The sequence below is a fragment of the Cucumis melo genome, chromosome 4 (genome assembly GCF_025177605.1).
Source record: "Cucumis melo cultivar AY chromosome 4, USDA_Cmelo_AY_1.0, whole genome shotgun sequence".
In the NCBI taxonomy this organism is placed as follows: Eukaryota; Viridiplantae; Streptophyta; class Magnoliopsida; order Cucurbitales; family Cucurbitaceae; genus Cucumis; species Cucumis melo.
Window position 1 is genome coordinate 15,591,076 of NC_066860.1, and position 9,529 is coordinate 15,600,604.

Genomic DNA, 9,529 nt, shown 5'->3' on the forward strand with positions numbered 1-9,529 from the left:
AGAAATTACTGCAAATTGTTTTATGAAAATTAGGACAAATAGATAAATTAAATATACGGAGTTTGTGTATTGGAGTTAGACTATGAATTTAAAAATAAATTAATAATTTATTCGCACGTAACGACTACGTAAAAAAGGTTGAAAGTGCACGTCGTATTTAAAGAAATTACTGAAAATTATTTTATGAAAATTAGGATGATTTGGTAAATTAAATATATATAATTTTTGTATTGGAGTTAGAATACGAATTTAAAAAATTAATAATTTATTGATACAGAACGCTTGCATAAAAAACGTTGAATATAGACATCGTATTTAAGAAAACTCATGGAACTTGTTTTATGAAAATATGACAATTTGGTAAATTAAATGTATGAATATTTGTGTATTGGATTTAGAATACGAATTTAAATAATAATAATAATAAATAATCTTCATAATCCTTCCTACGTAATCCTTCCTCCAAACAAATATTATCATAACACTTCCTATTATAATCCTTCTCCCAAATACATAATATTATAATACTACTAATATTCATAATCATTTCTCCAAACACATATTATCTTAACACTACCAATAATAAATCTTTCTTCAGATACATATAATCATAACACTAAGGAGGCGTTTGGTATTAATGTTAACACTTTAGGGTTAGGTTACCCTAAACCTAATCCCTGTTTGGATTAAGGGTTATGGAAACCCTAGTTTTAGGGTTTTCTTAATACCCACTTTACCCTCAAACCTCTCCCAATCATCTGCCAATTTGTCTCCTCCATTTTTGCCTTCAAGCCCTCTTCATCCCCTTCGATCCCTTCTCTTCCTTCCTTTTTTTGTTGTTTCTTCATCTCTCTCATCTCCTCCATTTGCATTTTCTGTTCACAAATCTCAACTCTCCCACCCTTATATGTCGATTTATCTCCCTCATTTTCTCCCTTCAACCCGTGTATACCATGCATCCTTAATCCGTGTTGAACCCCTTTAATCCCTCATCTTCCTTCCATTTCTTGTTGTTTCTCGGTCTTCCTCATCTACTCCATTTGCATTTTCTATTCCATTTATGTCTGAGATTCGGGCGTTGCATTTTTCCAATGAAAAATACGAACCCCTTTTGCATGGAAAATGGGTTTCCTTTCGTGACGTCGAATACCCATCTACATCTCTCTCATCTGTCTTTCTCGGTCCCCAAAGTGATACTCGTGTTTTATTGAAGGAGACCCTTCAACGGCGTTGCCTCCAAACACGTTTCCATTTTCGGATCTATGGGTCTCGTTGAAAGGTTGGGTCCAATCCTTGCCTCCGAAACCATTTGATGGGTCTTCTATGTGAACAACCATCTTCCTTTTGTCCCTCAAATTTTCTCCTTGCCGCTCAAAGTTTCCTTTTTGTCGCTCGGTGTATCTCTTGCCATTTCTAGTTTTCCTTAACTGATAAGACATACACTTCACATCGTTTTATGGCAATGGGTGCCTATCGAGCATGGTAGGGAGTGATTGGATTCTTTGAATCCTAATTTTTTCTATAAAATCCGATGATGAGTTCTAGGTGTTTTCAATAATATCTTATTTTTCTTTTTCATATATGTATGTGTTTGCATTTTCAATTTTGTTATGGTTTAGTTTTGGTATGTTGTTCTTTGTTTCAATCTCTTTGATTTTGTCTTGTTTAATGTTTTACATAGTTTGCTTCATTTTTTATGTTGCCAATGACTTGTATGTTTCCTTCTATTGACCCTTAATTTCATTTATGATCAATTGTGGTGCCTTATACAGATTGTTCTTTCCCTATTATGTTATTCGAAGTTTTTTAAAAAGTTTTCTTGCATCACTGATCTTATGGGGAACATATGTGACTGCATACAATCTCTCAGTTGCAAATTGTTTTGTCTCTTCAATCTTTTGACATTGTTTTGATTTCCCCTATATATATAACTTTCCTCTTTTGATTTATCACTTCCACTTGTGCTTGCCTGCATTCTTCTAACTGTTTGTATTATCTCCTTGCGTAGGTTTTTTTTTTTGTCATTCTCCTTTCTCTCTGTCATCTTTTGGATGTACTTCCCATGTTTTCCTTTACTTTATTAATGTATGTTGCAGTGTATTACTTCCCTCTCTTTTTTTTTTTTTTTTGTTTGTGTTCATTAAAGGCATCATAACTTCCCTCATCTTTCCCTATATATACACCTTTTCTCTTTTGATTTATCACTTTCACTTGTGTTCGACTGCATTCTTCTCTCTGTTGATATATTCTCTTTGATTAAGTAAATTTTTTTTATCATTCTTCTTTTAATCTAGCTTCTTTTGTATGTACTTTCCATGTTTTCCTATATTGTATTTATGTATGTTGCACTATATTACTTCACATTGTGCACCACTTACCAAAGAAGATGAAATTGTCCTTATGTGCTTCTATCTGATTTCTCACTTCCTTGGTTGTTTCTAATGTATTAGCATTGTCCATCTCGTTGTGGCTTATTTTCTATTTATGCGCGTTCTTATTATTCGTGTATCTTCTTTGTTTTTTTCATTGTCATTGATGTTTCAACAACTATGAAATTTAGTTCATTATTTTGAATGGATTTCAAAACTGTGAGGCTATCAATTTCTAAAAAAAATGACATTTTCTTATCCTTTCCATGCTAATTATTAATGTCTTTACGCATTCAATCTTCATTTGGGGTCGTATTGGTTGTCATAGAAGGTATGTATACGTAATATTCTTTTTCATTCTTTTCTTCCATATCTTCTATTATGTAGAAATCTACCATTATACGTCCCCTGTGTGTTTCCTAATGTTCTTTATCTTATGCAGGACGTCCTCATTCACAAAGATACCCTTCTAAGAGGTACTATTGTAATGGTCGTTTGTAGGACTTCTTTGTTATTTTGATATTTTCTGGTCAGTTAGCGTTAAGACTGTAATTTATTTTCAATTGTTACAAACTTCTATTTTGGTTTTGTAATTTTCCTTTTAATAGGTTTTGTATACATTTATTAGTGCACGTTTTGTTGAACATTTTTATTATGCTTCAGTATAGGCACTATTTATTTTACAAAGTTCTTTACCTATTTTTTCATATGCACGATCAATGTCTATTTTTCTAAAAGTACTATCTCAATATTGTGCATTTAACAACTATGAATGAAATTAGTGTAACAATACTGAACGTACATATAACACAATAATCGACTACTATATTATTAAAATAAATTCACGTAAAATCCTATTTTGCATAATAAATACCAATTTACATCACTCATTAGTATGTACATTTAAAACATGTAAATGACGGATCATAGTATGTTAAAAAGTCAAATAAATAAAATTTCAATAAAAAAATTAATAAATTTTACACATGTTTAGTTCTTGTTAATTATTTCATAGTAGGAAACAAATGTGTAAAATGAATGTTCGCGTTTTAAAATTGAACCCTAATGTGTTATTTAGAATTGAAATTAATAGTCAAACTATAGTAATAGTTTTTAATTTGTTTGAAACAAGTTTTTAGTGTAATCACTACCAGAAAAACCACGTACTATGACAATTGGTTTCATCCCAAATTGAAGGAGGACAATAATAACCGTAATAAAATGTAAAAAAGCGCGTTTTTGGCGGGAAAAGACAAAATTTTTCGGATTTGAAGAATTTATGACAATTTTTAACTATCATGAATCTATGACAGTTTTTAAATGTCATTAAATATAAATTTTTAACTTATATGTATTTATTTTAAATTACATAAAAAGAAAGAAAAAAGAAGAAAGAGTGAATTGGAGTTTTTTTTTTTTTTATTAAAGTGCACCCTCTCATTACTGCTCCATCACCATTTACTTCCTCTTCTTCTTCCTCTGCTAGGGCACAACAACAACATTGCAGCATCCCAAATTTTGTGCTCCTTCCTCTTCTTCTTCTGAACCTTCTCCCTTGTTGATTCAAGCTCTCCCTCGCCGGTTTTCCTCTCTAAAAATTGTCAGCAACAAAGGAGGGATGGATGTTTTGGTTGGTTTTGTTACTCTTTTCTCTCCTTTTAGTTTTTTTTGTGTGAAGAGGAGAACACAACGCCCTTTCCTCTCTTTCTCTCTCTATCTCTCTCTAAAAAACCCACTTACACAACCCATTCTCTTCACCCATCCACCCATTTTCTTCACCCATCTACCCATCACCCGATATTCACAACCGTGGCCCCACCCCTCGAACGTCAAACGGATCCTAAGGCGACTCAGATTGAGGTTGTGAAGCAGATCAATTTGGGGTCATGTGATCCTGATAACACTTCAGTTGAAGTTATTGCCTTCAGATATTGGGTAAGTCTGCTGATTTCTTATGAAAATCTTCAAGGGTTCATAAACTTATTTCTCTAAAAAACTAATAAAATTGGTCACTTTATCCCACAAGTAAGTTCTAATTGTTAAGGATGGTAGTGAAGATTCTTGTGGTTGTTCACAACTTGATCCATACAATTTCATCAAGAACAGACGGAGATTTTTTATTAAGTGTTTCAAAATTTAATTTTCTCCAATTTTTAAATCCTCGATCCTCGAATTTCATGAAATTTAGAATGTTCGAGTTCGATTCTCTTTAGCTAGCATGTTTATCTAACTTTCAATTGGTATTGGAATATTCTTAGAACACATAATTTCATTTGGTGCGGGGTGATTTTTTGGTTGAATGTTCTTGAATATGTAAATTGGAACCCACTGTTTTTGGCAAATTTTCAAAGCAATTTTAGTTGTTTAAAGCTGTAGTTTCTAAGTTGTAATTGTTCTCTTATATGTAATAAAGCTTATGTAAAAGTTTGGAAGTCAATTGTGTTGTAAATGGGAAGTTTCTGAAGGTCAAAGTTGCCATGGTGGTGTTGTCGAAAATAGAGGACAAAACTGGGCTGTACATTGTTCTTCACGGCTTTTTCATCTATCAACTTTAGTTTTTGAGTCAATCAATAATTTAACAAATTGTTTGTTTGATTGATTAATCCAAGATGTACGAATCCTCTATATATCAAGGGAACATTGTGGATGACATTAAAAGCAGATAGTGTATGTGTAAATAGTGTCTTTTCTTTGACCCGTGTGGCAAAGGGTCTGTTGCAATCTATGAAATTTTATTCCTTTTGCAGTTTCAATTTATAGTATATTGTACTATATTCACGTACAATTTCATCATGTTGTATGTACCTTTCCATAGGATGGCCGTGTTTCCTTTATTGGTTTGGGAGGAAGTGTTGAGAGATAAAGTGCGTAAGTATAACTATTGATGAACAACCAATAGAGTTATGAATTCAAATTCAAACTGTGTGGAGTGTTTTAGAAATCAGGGATAGGGTTTCCTTCCTATATTTGAGGTAAATTTCTCTCAATTCCAATTTTGTTCCCTTCCTGTATGATCATAATATGTTAAAACTTGCTTTATTGCTATAACTTATAGGCTTGTTTTATTTTTTCATTATTGTTATAAGCTTTTTCATCAATCATTGGTAACCTGTTCTTTTTAAGTCTTTTATTTTATTTTCTAGATAATTCTTTATTGTCAATCACAATTATATCTTGTCCAGTTATGTTGAAGCTATTTAAGTTTTCCCTTATGCTGACCATATCTTTGGAAATCTAATATTAAAAGGCCAATGGTAATTGTTAGACCAAGTCTTGGTGCTGTTGTTGCTATTCATTTTGTTGTCAATTATCCAGAAGTTGTATGTATCTACCAGCTGGAATTTATGACTACAAATTTAAAGTTATATCCTTATGTAAAATCATTCCAAAGAGCCTTCCATCGAATATAACGAGATTATTTCAGGTTGATAGGCTTGTGTTGATTGATGCAAGTGTATATGCAAAAGGTACAGGAAACTTAGCTACCTTACCAAGATTGATTGCCTATGCTGGGGTGAGACTTTGCTTACTTCTGTGAACATTACATCAAGTGTGCCAATTATTCCTAACACTTTTGATGAGAGATTGATTTTATGCAATTACTATTTACAAAACTACAAAATTTACTTCATTCGTACATCCTTTCCTATCCATTTTACCATACCATTATGGCATCACTACATGTTTTCATGATAATTCTTCCGTTAAAATCTTCTGAAAAAGAATTGTCCTTCTAATTTTTTATCTATAAATTTAATGTTGAGTATTTCATTCCTCGATTTAACTCAAAATGCTATTAACTCAATTGGATTCAAAAGGAAATCTTTGGGTAAATAATTATTCAACATTTCATCTAATATGTGTTATGAGCCCTTATTGAATGATTTCAACTATTATATTTTTGAAGTGTCTTGTTATTCGTGCCACAATTTTTGCTTGTGTAATCTTTGATTTTGTTCCTTTTTTTTAATTCATTTGTTTAATACAAGTGTGTAAGAAATAAGGTTGGAGATTCAAAAGGGAAGTAGAGGACTTAAAAGATGAGTGGAGTACAAAGAAATAAGGTAGGATTTATACCCGTCTTTGATTTTTGTCATCTTTTTGTTGATTTATGTATTGTTTTTCTTGTCAATTTAGGATTAATTCCTCATATTACATTAGTTTTTAATATGGATAAGGCCTTATCTTCTTATGGGGTGAATTGTTGAGATTTAATATTGGTTTCTATTTTCATCTCTATTGGCTATACATGCTCGTAATTATGCAAAGCCCATTTATTTGCCTATGGAGGTTTGTTCTTGTTCTCATAGAGTTAATATTGGTTTCTATTGTAGTTCAACACTCTCAACGTGAAGTTGTGAATTTTCTTTAATATTTATTATATGCTATTGTAGTTCAAAACTCTCGATTATAGATTACAGCAGATTGATAGTGTTGATTTAAAGTGTGTAACTTATGTGTTTTTATTATGTCTTGCACGAATCTGATCTACTATAGTGGTGAAGCTACCAAGTAAGTGAAGTTACAAAGTTTGTGAGTGAAAAATGATATACTTAAAAATTTATTACTATATATTTCTTTTTCTATTATATCTGGATGTTTTCATGCTCATTTCTCTTTATCCAGAAGGTAGATAACCATATGACTTTTTGTGTGGTCTGCTAACTTACGTGATATCAGGGTTTCACCTAAGATGGAATTTTCTAGGCCAATCTTATGGCAGATAGCATGGTTCTTTTGTCTCTTCTCATTTGAATTTGGAATATCCTTGTGCGTGGGAGAGAATATGGTTCGACATATTACGCACCTTTGGTTGAAAAATTACATATTCGGGTAGACGTTGGAATAGCAAATCAGGTTGTGAATACACATATTTGTAGGCTGGACAACAACCTTTTACCAAGCAATAGCAAACCAAACTGTCAAATCCTAGGATAGTTTATTGTTAGGAATTAAAGACATCTATAGGAAACATAGACACTTAAGTTTTGTTAAGGTGCCCATAATTGATGTCATGAGGTATTTTGTGGGTTTTGTTGGGTGTTAAAAGCCATAAATGTGTGGTAAAATGCTTGTAGAGCTCTTTGCTAGAATAGTTTATTAGTAGGAATTAAAGACATCTAAGTTGTTTTTGTGTTATAGATTTATTAAGATGAAAATGATGTTATTTTTTACTAAGCTGGTAAATGTGGCAAGTGTTATCTAAAATTAGGTACAATGGAGTGGTAAGTGGATTTCTAATTTGATATTCTATTTTGTAGTAGAAGGCGTGGTACCGATAGTGATGCTGAGTCGTTAAAACCTCATTAACAAGACCATTTCAGAACTTGAATCCGAACTAAGCCGTCTTGGAAGGCCTGTTGCAAATGATGCTAGGGTATGTTCCTTGAAATTTCAATGGCTGCCTCTATTGGTTCTAAACCCATCTATAGGGTTCATTTTTATTGTTTTAGTTTTACCTGTTCTATAATATGTTTTGTTTTGGACTTTGTGTGAAGTTTTGTAATTCATTTAGCTGAGTTTGTATGCTGTATTGTTGAATCAATTTTGTTTCCTTTTATTTTCTTACTAGGTTTTGCCATAATCCATTGGAGCAGCGAAGCCATATTTGCAGCAATTCATTGATGTATAGGCATTTTTGTAGGTTTGGTAGGAAAATTTCTAGTTTAAATATAGTTATTTAAATAGCTTGTTCGTAACAAACCATATATGTACCAACACTTAAAACAATACTATAAAATGTATGTTTCTTTATATTAAAGCGTTCACCGTTTCTTTCCATATGTGATTGTATTGGTCTGTGTAATGGTATGTGTAATAGCAGGGCAACATGAAAAACAGGATTCAATAAAAAATAGAGCAAGAAAAACAGTGAATAAAAACAAAATTATGACATTTAAATGTAAAAAAAAACTATCATCGAAAAAGTTTTATTGACAGTTAATTAATATCATGGAAAGTGAAATGATGACAATTAATAAGTGTCATAAAAGACAAATAATGACATTTAATATATGTCATACAATATTAACAATGACAGTTATTCACTGTCATAAAATGTAAACAATGACAGTTATTCGATGTCATAAAATATAAACAATGATAGCTATTAACTGTCATCGAAAATAAATAATGACAGTTATAATCTATCATAAGATATTGAATTCGTGACATTTATTCTATGTCATGAAAAACCACATTTCGTGACAGTTTAGAGAACTGTCATAAAATACTTTCTATGACTGCCGCATCAATGACTGCAAAAAAACTGTCACGAAAGCTTTTAATGACAACATTTAACTGTCATCGTAGGCCATTTTTTCTACTAGGGAATTGTTTTCATTTCTTTCTACTAGTTTTCATAAACTCAATGACTCACTAAAGTAAACATTTTGCACAAGTTTAAAAAAAATTATTTATCTTCACTATTCGTTTAATTGTAATTTTCTAATTGTAAAAAAAGTATTGTATTCATTATCAAACTTAATTGTATAACTATTTTTACAAATCTCACCCCTATTTTTTAAGGTAATTTACGGTAAGGTAATTTAATTGCAAATACAATTTAGTATAACTTTTCATATAATGTTCAAAATAACTTGTAAGAAAAAGAAGTAAACTGTTTTGAAGAAGCACTTTAAATGTACTAAATAACAAATTGTTTTTTTAAAACCTGATGAAACTTGTGTCGCCATGGTTTTCACATTATTTGTTTTAGAATACTTGTTCGTACCTTCCATACTAACTTTATGTGCACTGTATATGGTCATTGTAATAACAGAGTTAGTAAATAAGTTTTAGGACATTTTAGGACAAACCCTTCTTGGAGTCCTAATTGTGTTCACACTGGCCCAACGTCAGATACTTCTAACGTTGGAGGCACTAATGAACGACAATAAGCGTCTTCCATAAACACCGTACGATACAAGGCATAAAATTAGGCAACTTGCGTACTTTCACATGATACACAGGTCTAATCTTGTGTGTGGTCAAAGCACGCACATGGATAGGCGAACATTCGCAATTCTATGCCATTTACTGAGGACTGTAGCTGGTCTCTCATCAACAAAGATTGTCAATGTTGAGGAAATGGTTACAATGTTCTTGTACATCCTTGCGCATAACGTGAAGAACTGCGTAATTCAACGAAAATTTGTACA

At 31.7% G+C, this 9,529-nt stretch overlaps 2 long non-coding RNA genes across 6 annotated transcripts; both read left to right on the forward strand.

The window, feature by feature from the left end:
- Positions 1–609: 609 nt before the first annotated feature.
- LOC127149124 (uncharacterized) lies at positions 610–3,015 on the forward strand. The gene is made up of 2 exons (XR_007820522.1): positions 610–1,482; positions 2,812–3,015. It is a non-coding gene; the product is annotated as an uncharacterized LOC127149124 (long non-coding RNA).
- A 750-nt stretch (positions 3,016–3,765) lies between these two features.
- LOC127149125 (uncharacterized) lies at positions 3,766–8,150 on the forward strand. Of its 5 annotated transcripts, none has more exons than XR_007820527.1 (3): positions 3,777–5,341; positions 5,617–7,746; positions 7,942–8,150. It is a non-coding gene; the product is annotated as an uncharacterized LOC127149125 (long non-coding RNA). The 5 variants fall into 5 exon arrangements; XR_007820526.1 differs by having other exon boundaries at positions 3,777–4,394; positions 5,185–7,746; XR_007820524.1 differs by having other exon boundaries at positions 3,778–4,304; positions 5,185–7,746.
- The last annotated feature ends 1,379 nt before the right edge of the window (positions 8,151–9,529 follow it).